At 43.6% G+C, this 19,178-nt stretch overlaps 1 protein-coding gene across 5 annotated transcripts in view; it reads right to left on the bottom strand.

The window, feature by feature from the left end:
* The window catches only part of METTL27 (methyltransferase like 27), a 77,041-nt gene extending 65,463 nt beyond the window's left edge, over window positions 1–11,578 (bottom strand). Inside the window, exons 1-2 of one of the 5 annotated variants that reach the window (XM_077480653.1) lie at window positions 11,451–11,576; window positions 11,043–11,208 (exon numbers count right to left, since the gene is read on the bottom strand). The gene's annotated coding sequence lies outside the window, so the exon portion shown is untranslated. Of the gene's footprint in view, window positions 1–11,042; window positions 11,209–11,438 lie in introns of all 5 variants that reach the window. The other 4 variants (XM_077480657.1, XM_077480652.1, XM_077480655.1 and 1 more) reach the window with 4 other exon arrangements.
* Between the last annotated feature and the right edge of the window lie 7,600 nt (window positions 11,579–19,178).

Below are 19,178 nucleotides of genomic sequence, written 5' to 3'. Positions count from 1 at the left end.
ACAATGGAGGGAGCCGCTCCAGAGATTTTTTTTGGGAGAAGGACTGTGCAGAAAGCGCTGCAAAAGATGACTGCTGAGGACGATGTTGAGGCCTTTCTAACAGTATTTGAGCGCGTGGCTGAGCGAGAGAAGTTACCAGCTGCTGAGTGGGCAGAGGTAATTGCACCCTATTTAACAGGTGAACCCCAAAAGGCCTACTATGACCTCAGTGAGCAAGAGGTTAAGGACTATACTCGGCTAAAAGAGGAGATACTTGCCCGACTAGGAGTTACTACTGCAGTCCGTGCCCGGAGGGTACGCAACTGGAGCTACAGTCTGGACAAATCAGCGAGGTCCCAGATGTATGACCTAATCCATTTGGCAAGAAAGTGGTTGGAGCCAGACACTTCTACTCCTGCACAAATCCTAGAGAAGGTCGTGATGGATCGCTACCTCCGAGCGCTTCCTACTGACCTGCAACGCTGGGTGGGACAAGGTGATCCTAGGGACGCAAACGAACTTGTCAACCTTGTGGAGAGGTTCCAGGCGACTGAGGACTACCTCCGCGATGTTCCTGCAGCATCTTCACCTCCCCGGAGCGCCAGATCTGTGCCGTCAGCTGGTAAGAGACTTCCATCTGTTGGGGGAGTGTGGAGGGGTGCTGATGGGGGGAAAAGGGCTCAAGTGGTGTCTCAGGGACAAAAGACTGGTGATGGTCCCGGGTGGCTAAGGGGCTCTGAAAAGGACTCCTTGCCAAAGAGACCAGGCCCTATCCAGTGTTGGAGATGCCATGAGGCGGGACACGTGTCTGCCCATTGCCCTCTTACCTCTGAACCCATGGAATGTGACGCTAGCCGGCGTCAGTCGCTATTTGCGGAACCATCTTGTGCTGCAATTCCTGGACTAGAGACTGAACCGCAAATCTGCAACATCACAATCAATGACTTTCCTGTTAAAGCGTTAATGGACTCAGGAAGCCTCGTAACCTTGGTGCATGCTAGTCTGGTGGCTGGGGACTTAGAGCCTAACAAGCATATGAGTGTTGTGTGCATACATGGTGATACAAAAGTGTACCCTATAGTGCGGGCTAAAGTCGGGACTAAACAAGGCACCGTACAATATGAAGTGGGTGTGGTTAAAAACCTCATGCATGATGTAATATTGGGCCGCGATTTTCCGTTATTCTGGGCTCTCTGGGAAAAAAGAGAAATCCCCAAAAGGAGTGAGGATACCTCTAAGGAGGTTGCCTTGTCCGCTGTGAATGATAAAAGTATGCAGGATGAAAATGATTGTTTTCCTTTGCAGGTCCTGGTTGGGGAGGAGGATCCTCCCACTGAGCAAAATATACTAGACTTAGAGGTGTCTAGCGATAATTTTGGGACTGCACAATTACAGGACCCCACTCTCAAAAATGCGAGAGAGCAGGTTGCTGTTATGAACGGGGTACCTCAGGAACCAGATGCTGAAAAAAGATTTCCACATTTTTCGGTGACTAATGATCTTTTCTATAGAGTCAATAAGGTTAAAGATGAGATTGTGGAACAGCTTCTGGTACCTAAGCCGTACCGGCGTCAGGTGCTTGACATGGCACATAACCATGTTCTTGGGGGACACTTGGGGACTGACAAAACGCGAGAGAGGGTTCTCCAGAGGTTTTTTTGGCCGGCCATATATGATGACATTAAAAAATACTGTGAGTCGTGCCCCACATGTCAGGTTAGTGCCCCAGTGTCACATTTTCGCAGTCCTTTGGTTTCGCTCCCTATTATAGAGGTGCCTTTTGAGCGTATTGCCATGGATTTAGTGGGTCCCATTGTAAAGTCAGCTAGAGGACACCAGTATATTTTGGTAGTCCTGGATTATGCGACCCGCTATCCTGAGGCTGTACCCTTAAGAAACACTGCATCTAAAACAATTGCACGTGAGTTGTTTTATATGTTCTCTAGGACTGGGATCCCCAAAGAAATCCTAACTGACCAAGGTACGCCATTTATGTCGAAAGTAATGAAGGAATTATGCAAACTATTTAAAATCTCACACATCCGTACCTCTGTGTACCACCCCCAGACGGACGGATTGGTGGAGAGATTTAATAAGACTTTGAAACATATGTTGAAGAAAGTGGTGGCAAAAGATGGTCGTGACTGGGATCATTTATTACCCTACCTCATGTTTGCTATTAGGGAGGTGCCCCAAGCGTCCACAGGGTTCTCACCATTCGAGTTGGTCTATGGTCATCACCCTAGGGGTCTACTGGACATTGCAAAAGAGACATGGGAGAATGAGTCCACCCCATACAAGAGTGTTATTGAGCATGTAGCACAAATGCAGGACCGTATAGCCACTGTAATGCCCCTGGTAAGGGAACACCTCCAGAGGGCTCAAGAGGCCCAAAGTAGAATTTACAACCGGTCCGCAAGAATCAGGACATTCAACCCAGGCGATAGGGTCCTTATACTAGTCCCCACTGTTGAGAGTAAATTCTTGGCGAAGTGGCAAGGTCCTTATGAAATTGTTGAAAAGATCAGTGAGGTGAACTACAAGGTGCACCAACCAGGTAGAAGGAAGCCTTTCCAAGTTTATCACATAAACTTGATCAAGCCCTGGAAAGACAGGGAATCCTTGGTGGCGACAAATACTGTTAATGATTTGTCACAACCAATCCCTCCAGTCAAGGTAGGTGATACTCTATCAGTGTCACAGAAACAGGAGGCTCAGGAATTTTTACAGAAAAACAAAAAAAAGTTCTCTGACCTCCCAGGGCGTACACACCTCATCCATCATCACATTGAAACTGAGCCTAGAAGCAGAGTAAACCTTAAGCCCTATAGGATACCGGAGGCACGTAGGGAAGCCGTATCTGCCGAGGTAAAACGTATGCTTGCTCTGGGGGTAATTGAGGTGTCACAGAGTGAATGGTCCAGCCCAATTGTGCTAATCCCAAAGCCCAATGGAACTTGGAGGTTCTGTAACGATTTCAGAAAGTTGAATGAGATCTCCAAGTTCGATGCGTATCCTATGCCCAGGGTAGATGAGTTGATTGAGAAGTTGGGTAACGCCAGGTACATAACCACTCTCGATCTCACAAAGGGCTACTGGCAGATTCCACTTTCTGGTGAGGCTAAAGAGAAAACTGCATTCTCCACCCCTGATGGGCTATTCCAGTATGTAGTGATGCCATTCGGGTTACATGGAGCGCCTGCAACTTTCCAGAGGTTGATGGACTTGATTCTGCGACCACATCGTGATTACTCAGCTGCCTACCTCGATGATGTGGTCATTTTTAGCCCTGATTGGGAAAGTCACCTCTGTAAGGTACAGGCCGTGTTGGATGCCATAAGTGATGCGGGGTTGACCATAAATGCCGAGAAGTGTGCTCTAGCCCTAGAAGAGGCCAAATATCTAGGCTACATTATTGGGAGAGGGTTGATTAAGCCACAGCTAAATAAAATTGAGGCAATACAGAATTGGCCTAGACCCCTGACAAGGAAACAGGTTAGAGCTTTCCTGGGTATTACGGGGTATTACCGTAGGTTTGTGCCGAACTTTGCCTCAGTTGCTGCTCCACTAACTGACTTGACAAAGGGCGGAAAGACAGCAATGGTCACGTGGACCCCAGAGGCCGAGAAGGCTTTCCAAAGCCTTAAGTCTGCCTTGTGCCAACCACCTGTCTTAGTTACCCCCGATTTCAAACGAGAGTTTCTGGTCCAGACAGATGCCTCTAACACAGGCTTAGGTGCAGTACTCTCACAAGTAGTGAATGGTGAGGAGCATCCGGTGACGTACTTGAGTAGAAAATTAACCCCGGCCGAGAAAAATTATGCCATTGTGGAGCGAGAGTGTTTGGCAGTAAAGTGGGCCCTAGAATCGTTAAAGTATTACTTGCTAGGCAGGAAATTCAAGTTGGTGACAGACCATGCCCCCCTAACATGGATGAAGTTAAACAAGGAGAGAAATGCAAGAGTGACTAGATGGTTTCTCTCCCTACAAAACTTTAATTTCACTGTGGAACACAGGCCAGGGAAATTACAGGCAAATGCTGACGCATTGTCGAGGGTAAGTTGTCTGTGGGGACAAAAGGCTCAGCCCTCCGGTCTGAAAAAGAGGGGGGGGATATGTAGACATGTCACTGGAGAAGTGATCGAGGGGGTGTACATCTCACCTAGGTTGCTACACAGTGTGAGATGGTAAATCCAGGATGGTTCAGTTTCTCAGCAGTGATATGCTGCTGAATTGTTATTTAATTTTGCCGGGCCTGGGTTTATATGGAATGGCAGGTAGGTTTGGTAGAGGGACCTGTCATTCCACATCCCCCGATCCAGTTCTGGGTTTGGGATCAGGTGAGCTTGGATCCTAATTAGCCTGGGAAGCTAAAGGCTCTGTAGGGTCTGCAGGTGATTGCTCCCAGCCAGGGAATGAACAGCCTGTATGTTGAAGGAAGCTGCAAGCACAGACACTGCTGGAGCTAAAACCCACCCTGCGATATCCAGACGAAAAGACGCTGTCTTTATAAATGTCAGATAGGTGAGAAGAACCTGTTAGTAAGCGCCCAGCCGGGCTAGGTCTTTTGTTTATTTTGTTGTACTTAGAAAGCACGGTGTTGCTGTATGTTTTGTTTGCTGGACTGTTTGTACCACGAATAAACGCCAAGATCTGCTTCATATATTCCAAGTCTGCTGTGAACTGTGTCCAAACACACCCTACCCCGGGAAGATCCCTTACAATATATACATATACATACATACATACATACATATACATACACACATATATATACATACATATATATACATACACACACAGAATCTCACAAAAGTGCACCCCTTACATTTTTGTAAATATTTTATTATTATTTTTTTATGTGACAACACTGAAGAAATTACATTTTGCTATAATGTAAAGTAGTGAGTGTTGAGTTGAGAGGAATCTTAATATAGTGCGGTCTTACCCTAAAGCAGCACAGAGCAGCAGAAGGGTAGAAAAAAAAAAGACTATGCAGGAAACGCCTGCGTGAAAAGCCAAGTCTTCAGTAACCTGTGGAAGACCAGAATAGTGGGGGCCTCCTGGAGCTTGACAGGCAGGCTATTCCATAGTACGGCACCCTGGTGGGAGAAGGCCTGACCTCCACGCCGGATTTTCTTGGGCACCGAGATGTAGAGGAGATCTCTGCCAGTAGATCTGAGTGATCTGACAAGAGCTTGTTTATGAAAACGAGAGCAGAGATAGCTTGGGGCCAGGCCTCTCATAATAACAAGCATAAATGTATAACAGTGTAAATTTGCTGTCCCCTCAAAATAACTCAACACACAGCCATTAATGTCTAAACAACTAGCAACAACATTTAGTACACCCCTAAGTGAAAATGTCCAAATTGGGCCCAAAGTGTCAATATTTTGTGTGGCCACCATTATTTTCCAGCAATGCTTTAACTCTCTTGGGCATAGAGTTCACCAGAGCTTCACAGGTTGCCACTGGAGTCCACTCCTTCATGACAACATCACCGGGCTGGTGGATGTTAGTGACCTTACACTCCTCCACCTTCCGTTTGAGAATACCCCACAGATGCTCAATAGGGTTTAGGTCTGGAGACATGCTTGGTAAGTCCATCACCTTTACCCTCAGCTTCTTTAGCGAGGCAGTGGTTATCTTGGAGGTGTGTTTGGGGGTCGTTATCATGTTGGAATACTGCCCTGCGGCCCAGTCTCCAAAGGGAGGGGATCCTGCTCTGCTTCAGTATGTCACAGAACCCACTATGACTGAACATGCTACGACAGCACCCGCTAGGAGAGAACCATGCTATGACAGAAACACTCCCTGACCGCACCTGCTATGAATGAAACACACTCCGACAGAACACGCTCTGACAGAACAAACCCTGACTGGGACACGCTATGACAGCACCCGCTATGACAGATCATGCTAGGACATAACCATGCTATGACAGAAACATGCTCTGAGAGAACCATGCTATGACAGAAACATGCCCTGACCGCACCCGCTATGACTGAACATGCTATGACTGAAACACGCTCTGACAGAACACACCCTGACCGGAACACGCTATGACAGATCATGCTATGACAGAACCATACTATGACAGAACCACGCTCTGACTGAACACGACCCCACAGTACATTCTAAGCCCTTGTACACACGGTCGGACATTCAGACGGAAAAGGTCCGATCGGACCATGTTGTCGGATAATCCGACCGTGTGTGGGCTCCATCTGACTTTTTCTGTCGAGATGTCCGGCCAACAAAGTTTGAGAGCTGGATATAAAATTTTCAGACAACATGATCCGATCGTTTGTAGAGAATTCTGATAGGACAAAGTGCCACGCATGCTCAGATCAAATTACGAGACCAAAGCTATTGGCTACTAGCTGCAATGTAGTCTTGTCGCAACGACCGAACGTCATCACGTTCCGAACAACTTTGTCCGACCGTGTGTATGCAACACCACTTTCAGACAAAATCCTGAAAAAATCAGACGGATTTTGTTGTCGGAATGTCTGACCATGTGTACAAGGGCTTAGACAGCACCCGCATGATTGAACTTGCTATGACTGAACACACTGTGACTGGAACACGCTGTGAAATACAGACCGACAATAGGAATAAATGGGGTCATGGCACATCTGTGCATCAGGCAGTAAACCTGGCTGGGATGTTTTGCTTACAAAGGTTTTGGCAGGGCCACACAGCAAAGGACAGAGAAGAAGGTAAGCATTTATGGTATATTAAACCCCAAAACAAAGATGTAATATATTGCAGTTTACCAGTCTTTAGATGCGGTGGATGTATTAGTTTCCTTTTTTTAATGCTTTTTTCTCTTTATTTTCACCTGATGATCTTGCCAATAATACAATTCCTGTCATAAGGTGACAACACTTACTCACTCTACTGTATAAGGACAACAAAAACAGGTCAGAACTACAGAATACCATAGCTCCCAACTGTCCCTGATTTGGAGCAATGCCCCTCTGTCCCTCTTTCCTCCTCATTTGTCCCTCATTTTGGTCTGATCTATATAGTTGTATATAAAATGCACTTTTTATCTTTCAAAAAGTGTTTCTCAGTGCTAAAACTTTCATCTAAATTCTAAGTTGCTGCATTTGTAAATTTTATAAGCCAATATAAAGGAATAGGAGTGGTAAAAGAAAGTAATTTAATTGACCTTTTTTTTGGTAATTCTCCTTTAAGGGTGTGTGTCAGGGAAGCGTATCCTATGCCTACATACGTTTGAAAGTTTTTCTCTCTCATTCCCAACTCTAAATTTTTGGGGGTATGGAATACAATCTGCAAGCTGAGGGGATTGGGATTTCTCCATCCATCAAATTTGGGAATGGCTGAATGAAAAAAAGAAATTATGTATGGCCAACTTTATAGTCCTTCTTCTACAGTGGCTGATGTGGATTAACAGCGCGGCAATGCGGGAGACACATGAGATGTGACTTTGTTTGTGAAACCATACCTAAATATGTATGTAAGAATAAATATGGTCAGAAAGATGGACTTCTCTTTTAAAGGACAAGTAAAGCCTAAGCTCATTTGGCTGTACTTCTCCTGTGGATCACAGGAGTTTAGCTCGTTCTGCACTCCTCTGACCCGCTGTTGGTTGAAGCCACAGAGCCAAGACTGAAGAGAGAGACGGTGAAAGGCAGTCACCGGCTCTCTGCCCACGGAGCTCTGAGCGATCAATGGTGTTTGATCGCTCGGTTCTCAGTCTTAGAGCCCGTGTGGGTTAGATGCATCATCGATCTGATGCAGCACCAACCTAGGCAAGTATGATTCCAAAAACAAAATCCATTCCCATACTTCTCTTTTAAGGAAGCTAACAGTTTAAAATAGAACTGAAGGAAAAACTTTACGATGGCCAGAAAGTCAGAGGAATTCCTTCCCTGGTGTCCCCAGAGGAAGATTTCCCCTCTATTCCCGTTCTGTTGACAACCCAAAATTTCTGATTTCTTTCACTTTCACTTGCAGTAATAAGGCCTCATTCAGATGGGTGCTGACACCCGGAGCTCCTGAATGAGCCCCTTGTTTATAACAGACACTGCTACCAATTTGATAGCAATGTGGGTAAGTGGCTCTTAATGCAACTATCTGTGTTCTCAGGGCCAGCCTCCCACATGGCTGTCAAAGTGAGATAAGGAACTGTCTCGATGCAGGCGTTGCATCACAATAGATGCGACCTGAAATGTGATGTACCACAGATAGCACTACAGAGGACTACCGCAAGTGTAAAGTAGTCCTGAAAGTAAAGTAGTCCTTTAATATCTAAAGATCTACAGAGATAAGATTAGGTCTCATCTTAATATTTTCTCCAAGTGAGTGTCCTCCGGGTTCTGGTTTCCTACTCTTTCAAAAACATGCTGGCAAATTAATTGACCCTAGCATGTGTATGTGTGTATGTATGTATGTGAGCTAGGTGCCTTAAAGCGGAGTTCCACCCAAAAATGGAACTTCCGCATTAAGCTCTCCTCGGGGGGGGGGGGGGGGCTTCCTGTCCCACTTCCTCCTTCTGCCCAGGGACTGCCAAGGCGACGCCTCCTTTCGCCTTAGGAGGCCCCTCCCTCTAGGCGATCTCCTCGGACATGTGACAGTTCTTAGGAGATCGCCTGTCCACTCCGGGAGTGCAGCATGACTCGCGCATACACCGTGCGTGCCCAGCCGTGAAGCCAAAAGCTGTCAAGGCCGGGTGCCCAGTGTGCCAATGGAGATGCCAGCGGGGAGAGGAGCGATGCTCCGTTCGGCCACATCGCTGGACCGTGGAACGGGTAAGTGTCTGTTTATTAAAAGTCAGCAACTACACTTTTTTGTAGCTGCTGACTGTTAATAAACATAAGAAGCCTGGAACTCTGCTTTAAGCTGGTCATTCACAGGTAGATTTTCGAATGAACATTTGTTTGAATATTTCCACAGTACATTCGATGATTTGACAAATGTCATTGTTTGCTTATAACATATGATTTTGAAAAGAATATAATTTCCCAAATGCAAAACACATTCAGCCATGGTTCATATTGATGCGATTTGGCATGCGATTTGACATGTCAAATCGCATGCCAAATCTGTGGCAATTGCCTGCAATGGCACCGTCCGAATTGATTCCCAAAAGTAGTTTCTGTACTACTTTTGGTGATTTCGAAACCCGCACAGATGCCTCTGAAATCGACCCCGAAGTCGGGACTGACATACTGGAATAAAATCGTGCGAGTTCAGCTGAAATTTGTTAATTCAAATTAAAAAAAAATTTCCATCCTGCTCCTTTGAATGTTCTCATTACTGTGGTTTAAAATTTGACATTTCATAGATCGAACAATTCCTGAAATTAAAGTTCTGAAGTGTATGGCCAGCTTCAGGGTCCTTTCACATGGGCTTGTCCATTATATGGATTCCGATCAGCGGGGGATCCACTGAACCCCCCCCCCCCCCCCCGGTAAACAGGCAGATGACAGATCCATTTTCTCTACTGTGAAGAGACAGACCTGTCAGAGCCCCGTGACGGATGGAAAATAGGGTCTCCATCTATCTGGATGTCACAGGCAGGATCAGATCTTATATCAGCGGACATGTCACCGCTGATATCCGCCGCTCCATAGAGGTGAATGGAGCGTTCAATCAGGTCGTCCTGAAAAACTGACAGGCGGACCTGATCGAAGCACCTGTGTGAAAGGGGCCTTAGGTGATAAGAAGTTGGGACTGATGTGAATGTACAGTAGGTAAAGTAGGGTTGCGCCCTGTCTGGGATTCATCCGGACAGTTTGGTTTTGTAGTCATCCCTGCGGGTTTCAGACTGCCTGAAACCCGCACACATCATTCAGGCTAGACTATGGCTTCCCAGCAGGGTTGCTTGCTGCTGTTGTGTAAGCTGAGAGTGCCTGTTATGCCGCGTACACACGACCGGACTTTTCAATGGACTAGGTCCGACGGTTTTCCCAACGGACTTTCGGCAGAGTTCCGGCGGACTTTCCGCATGAACTGACTTGGCCACACACTATCACACCAAAGTTCCGATGGATTCTAATGTGATGACGTACGACCGGACTAGAATAAGCAAATTCATAGCCAGTAGCCAATAGTTGCTCTAGCGTCATTTTTTGTCCGTCGGGCTAGCATACACATGAACATGTTTTGTCGATAGGAACCGGGTCCGGTGGAGTTTTCTTGAAAAATGTGAAACATGTTCGATTTCTAAAGTCCGTCAGATTTTTGGACAGCAAAGGTCCGATGGAGCCCACACACGATCGAATTGTCCAACAGAATGCATCCGTTGGACCTTTGTTGTCAAAGTCTGGTCCTGTGTACGGGGCATTACACTCTCTTTCACACTGCCCAAAGTCAGCACTAACACCCCCCCCCCCCCCCCCAAAGAAATGGGAAAGGAAAGAGTGCTTGATCTGCTCCTCTTCCTCCCCCCTACCCCTCTGTGTCTGCCCGCACTCTAATCCCCAGCGCTGTGCCTCAGAAAAGGAAAGTGGGAGCCAGAAATTTGAAGTCCAGCAGCCTCAGATACATCTGCATGAGGGGCTGACTGCCAAGGGGTGATGAGCTCACCATCCATCCCTGTCTGTGACTGGAGTCTCCCCTCTTCTCTCTCCTGCCTCTGAGTGAGTACACTACGACAAATCCGAGTTCTCAGAGCACCCCTTAGATCACAGTTCCCCTTTACACCAGAGGCCACAGTGTTACCCCTTATATCAGAGTTCTCTCCGTACATCAGAGTTCTCAGTGTTCCCCCTACAATCAGTGCAGAGCATCCCTTATGTTAGAGTCCCCAGAGTTCTCCCTTACATCAGAGTCTGCAGAGCCCCCCCTATAGTGAAAGGGAACTCTGTGAGTTCAGATGTAAAAGGGGAACTCTGTGGACTCTGATGTAAAGGGGGACTCTTCTTATTAATTTCATATGATTAGGAATGTTATTTAATAGCAAAATACATCTATAGTTTATACTATAAAAAAAATTGCTGTGCGCCGCTAAAGTGTTTGGGTTTGACTTAAAGAAAAGGTGGCAACCCTAAGGTAAAGCGCTGTGTAATTTGTCACTGCTGTATAAATACCTGTAATAAATAGATCCGTAATGTAGCAAGGAAAAAAGGTACTGGTTCTAATTCATCCTAATACAGAGCTGTGCTGCTGGCACCCGGCTTCGACTGTGCTGGAGGCATCCAGGGCTCAGCTGGCACCGATCTGAGAGGCCATGCCATGTGAAGTGTGCTGAATAGCCTGTAATATAACACAAAAACAACAGAAACCCTTTACAATGATTTGTACATGCATACAACTGAACAGCAGGCCTGACTTATAGCAACATGCTATTCAGCACTCAAGCTATTGTACTAGTTTCCAAGCTGTGTGCTAATGACACATGACTATTAGCTGCCTTGCACACCCCTGCCATCACCCTCAGCAAAAACCTACAGGGTGACTGTACTTTGTATATCAGACATACTTACAGAGCCTTTTACCTTAGCTGCTTCTGCAACAGTTGATTCCACGTCACAGGAAGCAACGTGGTTCGATATACTGCCGGGTTCGACATTTTGTCAGAACACAGGCCTGTGGATTTGTGAGGACTCCACTTCCCACAATGCACCACGACAAAGGAAATCCTGAATTACCCTTCAGGCTAGGTCAGGGTGTCTCTGGCATGCTCAGTTCAGGATATTGCTATGCACGCTGTACGACTTGCAGAGGACGAAGCTTATTATGATCTTTTAGCTTTGGTGCTGACAGAGATTTCTAACACCCCCCAAGAGTGGAAGAAAAAATGCTGATTTACTGTGCCAGACTCTTCTGACACTTCAGCAGATCCTCTCCTCTGTAGCTCAGCCAAACACTTGTTATTGCATTAAGATTGAAAAATAATTGGATGCGCGGAAAGAAATAGAACAGATATAGTCACATATTTTAAATATTTCTTCGGGCTATAAGGAAACAAATGTGGTAAAAGCATGTCACAATGATAACAGCGCTCCTATTTTTAACGCTTTCGAGGCTGCCCTTTTTTCCCCCCTTCCTATCCTTTACATTTTTCGGTCTCCAGCACCGTGATACTCTGACAGTTACTGGGTCATGCAGTACATGAATTTGATATCATTATTCTGAGACGGAGCTTTCTTTTGGTGGTATTTATTAACCACAGCAATTTTCATTTTTTACCATAGAAAGAAAAAAAAAGACAACATTAACAAAAAAAAAACCCCTACGGTATGTAGGCAGGTAGTGGGTATTGCGAAGTTAAGGGTTAACTGCTGGGTTTTTTCTTAGTGGGTTTTTCTTGGGTCAGACCCTCTAGTCTGGAGTGCTGTAAAAAGGATGAAGGCACTGATCCTGAGAGCTCTGGAGGGGAATCTACACACGCTCGGAGAAGAGGGTGGGTGGGGCTCTGGGTATCCCTTTCCTTTCCCGCTTGAGTTATGCGGAGTGGTCATACGGGGCATTTGAGACACATCGGGATTTTGAGACGCTTTTTCTAGTTACGTTTCTTCACATGGAATGCACGGTATCAGGTTTGCATTCGGAAAAAAGGCCTTCCTGTCGAGGTGGGGGTGCAAGACATTCTGGGTGAGGTTGGGAAGATTCGGGGTCTTGAGAAGGACAGGTGGCCGCTGCGGGCCTAGACAAAGGTGTGGAGGAATGTTAGATCTCTGTAGTTGCTGTTTGTCAGTCTCTGGGTGTACATCTTTCTTTCTGTCTTTTCACATCCCTTAGATTTTTATATAAGATTATATTTTTCAAAAAAGGCTGCATGCATGGGTTACATGCGTCATGGTTTCTTAGCCTGAGGCTGTGTTTAGGTGGAGGTTATGGCTTTGTTCAGGTTAGTATTTAGTTTAGTTTTCTTTATGTTTTTGCTATGTTGATGTAAGCTATTTTTGTTTATATAGTTTTAGTTATTTTGTATATATGTAAATATGTTTTTATTATGTTTGTAAGATTTTTAATAAAGAAAAATGTACACACATTCGGAGAGGGATGCTCTGCCTGGTTCCCTTCCTGGGGTCTAGATGGCCTGTATTTCGCCAAAGCCTGTATTAGATTCCAGATATGGACTCACTGTGCAGTGCATACTAGCTCATTATGACTTTTCCCTTGCAGGTCAGAAAAAAAACCAAAAAACGTCAGTGGGTTTACTACCGCTTTAATTTATTAAAAGGGTGCAATGTAAATAACCAGAACATATAGTTTAAAGCTTGGGTCACTAAACATATTGGGGTATTGTGACATCACTGTAAGCCCTTGTACACACGGTCGGACATTCCGACATCAAAATCCGTTGGATTTTTTCCGACGGATTTTGTCCGAAACTGGTGTTGCATACACATGGTCGGACAAAGTTGTCGAAAATCCGATCGTTAGTAATGTGATGACGTTATTTAGTTATGGTGGGAATACGTTCAGGCTAGTAGCCAATAGCTTTGGTCTAGGAATTTGATCTGAGCATGCGTGGCACTTTGTCCGATCAGAATTCTCTACAAACGATCGGACAAAGTCCCATCGGATCAAGTTGTCGGAACATTTTATATCCAGCTCTCAAACTTTGTTGGTCGGACATTCCGACGGAAAAAGTCAGATGAAGCCCACACACAGTCGGATTATCCAAAACACGGTCCGATCGGACATTTTCCGTCGGAATGTCCGACCGTGTGTACAAGGGCTAACAGTTAATACAGTGTGAAGACACAAGTGGTTACCAAGAGTAGCAAAGGTTTTTCTAGCAGCCTATAATTAAGGGTGTAAATGTAGCAGGTAAAATAGCCTCTTGCAGCAAGGGAGATGTTGTTGGCACTCCTTCAGCCTCGATCTGTCTCCCATAGCAACGGGAGCAAAGAGTGAAGTGAAGAACACGCATGCAGTCAATGCAAGGTGCATGGTGGGATCCCATACTGTTACTGAGAGTGAGGTAGAGGTGATACGCTGGACAGGTAGAGAGGGCATTGGGTCTGCGTGTCCCTCTTAAATGCACAAGTGACCGTGTTGGTGTATATAAAATCAAGAGAGGTTACTAGAGTTTGTTCATGTTTATCATCTACCGGGTCATGAACTTAGCTCAAGTAAACATACCCCATGTGTATGGCGGTGATCCTGTACAAAGCGTCTAGCATGGCCCAGAAGAATCCACCTTGGGATAGACCTCTCATGTGAACCTTGCTTGGTGCCCAATGAAGAGGGCAAAATGAAGGCTATAATGGAGTCACTCTGATCTGCCCACAGGTATAGAGCGTATCTAATAAAAATGCCAGAACAGCCCCTTTTTGGAACGTGGACACCCAAAGGTGATCTAATTTTTTGTCCCACATGACCTATGATGACTGGTATGTGCTCCTACCTCCTCAATTCTCAAGTAAGTGAGAATGACATTGACTTAACAAGCCCCTTGATGCACCCCATACGCTGGTATGGAGAGCTCTGATTCTCAACCTGTAGCTTGAGGGTCACATGTGGCTTTTTAGTGCTTGTTGTGGGACCCTTGGGCCTCATCAGCCAATAGTGGTGATGAAACCATTACTATATAAAGGGGCTGTTCAATCCCAATTATGGACATTTTTTGTTATTGCATTGAAATGCATCGTGTTACTATTGTTCTGTAGTATGCTGACATCTAGTGGGGGTTTAGGGCCACTACAGCATGTTTATTTAAGTGTTATTTATCGCTGCCATTTAATCCTGTTTAATGTTAGTTCAATCCTAGCTAGATCCTCCCTGTTCTTTAGAGACACAGTTTAGGAATGTCTTTGTCTTTTTACACTTCAAAAGACTTGAACATCTTCTATATTGCATCTATCTGACGTAAAATTGTGTTGGATTCTGTGCCTTATTGAAGAGTTAAGCTAACTGTGGATTGTACTACGTTAGCAGGTAACCATGCTGTCCAGATAGACCAGGTCTATAAAGGTATGTCAATGCATAAAGCAACATTTGAAATGGAACAGGGGCTGTATTAAGAGTGATCTGATGTAACATGTCCCTAGACTGTAACTGTCTCCATTCACATCCATAGAATGTCCTTAACACTCTGACCATGTCCAAAAGTATCTTCTTCTACCACTTCAGTCCTGAAAGGATTTACCCCCTTCCTGACCAGAGCATTTTTTGTGATTCTGCACTGCGTCACTTTAGCTGACTATTGTGACGTTGTACCCAAACAAAATTTACGTTCCTTTTTTCCCCACAAATAGAGCTTTCTTTTGGTGGTATTTGATCACCTCTGTGGTTCTTTTTTGTGCTATAAACAACAAAAAGCGACAATTTTGAAAAAAGCAACATTTTTTACTTTTTGCTATAATAAATATCTAAAAAAAATATATAAAAAAAATAATTTCTTCCACAGTTTAGGCCAATTTTTATTCTTCTACATATTTTTGGTAAAAAAAAATGCAATAAGTGTATATTATTGATTGGTTTGCGCAAACGTTATAGTGTCTACAAAATAGGGGATAGATTTTAGCAATTTTATTATTATTTTTTTTTTACTTGTAATGCCGGCGATCTGCGATTTATTTTTTTATTTTTTATGCTGACTATGACATTGGAGCGGACAAATCGGCCACTTTTGACACTATTTTGGGATCATTGTGAATGAAAAGTGAAGTAGTGCTAATTAAGCTAATATAGTGAACAGGTGAATAAATAACTGACTAATTATCAACAAGAGATATATACGTATCCATAAACAGTGATAAGTAAGTTCAAAGAAGTGTTAATTCCACAACACGTGATCTAAATCAATATAGGTAAAAATGCAATAAATCCTGATATGAAGAAAAACCAAAAAAAAATTAAAATTTCAATTTGAATAAAGTGCAATATTGCAAAAATATAAAGTGTAATATAGGTGAAATATAATCGAAAGAATATTAGTAATCAAAAGAAAAAATATATATATGATATGATATGAATAGTCCAATAAAGCAGCAATCAAATAGTGAACTAATGCTGTAAAAATGCACTATTAATAAGGTGCAGTGCCTTGTGCAAAAATTGTCATATCATCCAAAAACGAGGATCATATGGATCAAATTGATAAAATAGATAGAAACCAGAGTTCTGTCTCCAAACAGTCCTGCAAAAATGTCACTCTTTACCTATAGAAACAAATGCAAATCAGGGGGAAAAGAGCTGGTGGGGGAGTCCAAAAAAGGGATTCATATAGTTCAAATTGAAAGAATCCAAAGTTCTGTCTCCAAATAGTCCTGCAATAGTAACACTCTTTTCCTATAAAGACAAATAAAGGTGTGAGGACAGGTGTAGGAGTCCAGGAAAAGGGAAATTCAGCAGTCCACTTTGCAATGTAGAAAAACCACATATAGCTTGATACAATCCTCCCCCAGTGGTGCCAGCCCCTTGCCTCACAAAAAGACCCCAGATGGGTCTAGTAGTGCATCAAAGGCTGTTCAGGCAGTGGCTCAGGATCCTTCTCCAACATCCAGAGGGTCGCTGTGCTGGTTCCCGATCTCCAGGATCTCTTGTCTTAATGGGAATGTCTCCAAACACCACAATATCACAGACAAAAGAAAAAAGGAAGGTCCTCCACAGTGTAGTATTGTTCAAAATGTATTCTGACATTTATTAAAAGAAATGGTTTACATGAAAAAATGGCAGCACAGGCCAGACAAAAAACAGCATGTAAGGCAAAAAACACAACAAAAAGCACAACAACCTTGTTTTGGATTTGCTGTCTGGCAAAATCCTCTCCACTGGGTGAGGATTGTATCAAGTTATATGTGTTTTTTCTACATTCCAAAGTGGACTGCTGAATTTGCCTTTTGCTGGACTCTTACACCTGTTCTCTCCCCCTCACCTTTATTTGTCTTTATAGGAAAAGAGTGTTACTATTGCAGGACAATTTGGAGACAGAACTCTGGTTTCTTTCAATTTGAACTATATGATTCCCTGTTGGACTCCCACACCAGCTCTTTTCCCCCCGATTTATATTTGTTTCTATAGGTAAAGAGAGATATTTTTGCAGGACTGTTTAGAGACAGAACTCTGGTTTCTATCTATTTTATCAATTTGATCTATATGATCCTCGTTTTTTGATGATATGCCAATTTTTGCACAAGGCACTGCACCTTATTAATAGTGCATTTTTACAGCATTAGTTTACTATTTGCTGCTTTATTGGACTATTCATATTAAATATATATATATATATATATATATATATATATATATATATATATATATTATATATATATTTTTTGGATTGCTCATATTCTTTGGATTATATTTCACCTATATTGCACTTTATATTTTACCAATATTGCACTTTATTCAAATTGAAAACATTTTTTTTTGTTTTTCTTCATATCAGGATTTATTGCATTTTTACCTATATTGATTTAGATCACGTGTTGTGGAATTAACACTTCTTTGAACTTACTTATCACTGTTTATGGATACGTATATCTCTTAATATACTAATTGGTCAGTTATTAATTCACCTGTTCACTATATTGGTTTAATTAGCACTACTTCACTTTTTATACACTGTTCTTATGGATGTTGGTAACACTTTAGAAGTTTAGCTGCTTTTTATTCCCATTTAGCACTTTATCTAATTATTTGTAATTACCTCTTAGTCAGCATTGATTTGTTAGCGCATTAGTACACACCTTCTGATAATTTTGGGATCATTGACATTTATACAGGGATCAGAGCTAAAAATTGCCACTGATTACTGTATAAATGTCACTAGCAGGGAAGGGGGTTAAACACTAGGGGGCGATCAAGGGCTTAAGTGTATTCCCTAGATGTGGTTTAACTGTAGGGGGGGGGTGGACTCACTACAACATGACAGAGATCACTGCTCCCTATGACAAGGAGCAGTACATCCCTGTCATGTTGCTAGGCAGAACAGGGAAATACCTTGCTTACATAGGCATCTGCCTGTTCTGCCTCTCCTCGCCGCAATCGTGGGCCACCGGCGAACACTGAGTTCACAGGACCCGCTGTGCTCGCCCGCTAGCCGGGATTTGAAAGGGACGTACGGGTATTGCTAATGTAGCGATACCCCTGAAGGAGCTGCTTTTGTTTGTTCTATCCCTTACTTTGCCTCTCAACCTTAATAACAGCCTAAGGCTGCGTACACACGCGGGGACTGTTCGCTCAACTTTGTTCGTCAAACAGTTTCAGCGGACAGTCCGCTCAAAATTAGCATGGACGGACTTGCCCACACACGACGAACGAACAGTCCGCTGAAACCGTGCGCGATGACGTGAACGGCACGTACGACGGGACTAGAAAACGACGTCCTATACACTGCAATGCAACCTTCGGCGTGTAAATTCTTTCTGAGCTGAGACTTAGTTTGACGAACAAGCCTACACACGGGCGGACTGTCCGCTCAAACCAAGTTTCAGCGGACAGTTTTTCGGAATTTCCGAAAAACTTTGTTCGTCAGACTGTCCGCTGAAACTGTCCGCTGAAGCCCACACACGAGCGGACTGTCCGCCGAAACACTGTTCAGCGGACAAAGTTGAGCGAACAGTCCCCGCGTGTGTACGCGGCCTCAGTGTGTTCTCACCCTCATGTCAAGATTCCCAGGTATTATTTAATGAAGGTTGCAGATTAAAAAATAATGAAAATTACCTATTGAATTACTTCATTATATTATAGTTCATATGAGATTTTATTCATTGGGTTTACATATTCTTTAACCGTAAACAAAAGAACACTTGAAAAAGAAGAGTGCTACACATCCTGAAAAAAATAAAATGTGTAATATATATATATATATATATATATATATATATATATATATATATATCTATCATAATATGAAATTTGGGATAGGATCTCACCAGAAGGATTGTCATCTTCTCCAATGTGGAAGTCAAGTAAGGTAGCATATATTATTTCCAACCTATTCTTTTTATTTTAGAACTTACATTTTGAGAGGGGGAAGACCTTATATTTTAGTGGAAATTGTCAATAATTGTTGGTGGAAAAGTGGCCTGGTCCCCTACTCCTTCTCACCTATGGAAATGCAGATTTTACTTACCTGAAGCCACTATCATTTGATCATCTTCTCTCTTCGTCTGTTCACTTTTTATGGACTTTCTAATTGCGTCCTTATCACTACCTACATGATATGGAAACCTCAAACCTGATATGGAAACCTCATATTGGTAGAGGTAACACTCTCTCATGGGTTTTAGAGGCAGGAAAACTCTTGAGGGTTGAGGGTGGTG

Source organism: Lithobates pipiens, unplaced genomic scaffold (genome assembly GCF_037356315.1).
Source record: "Lithobates pipiens isolate NorthernLeopardFrog02 unplaced genomic scaffold, aLitPip1_a1.2 Scaffold_16, whole genome shotgun sequence".
Taxonomy (NCBI): Eukaryota; Metazoa; Chordata; class Amphibia; order Anura; family Ranidae; genus Lithobates; species Lithobates pipiens.
Note: the sequence above shows the minus strand (reverse complement) of the source record. Positions and strands in the feature narration are given on the sequence as shown.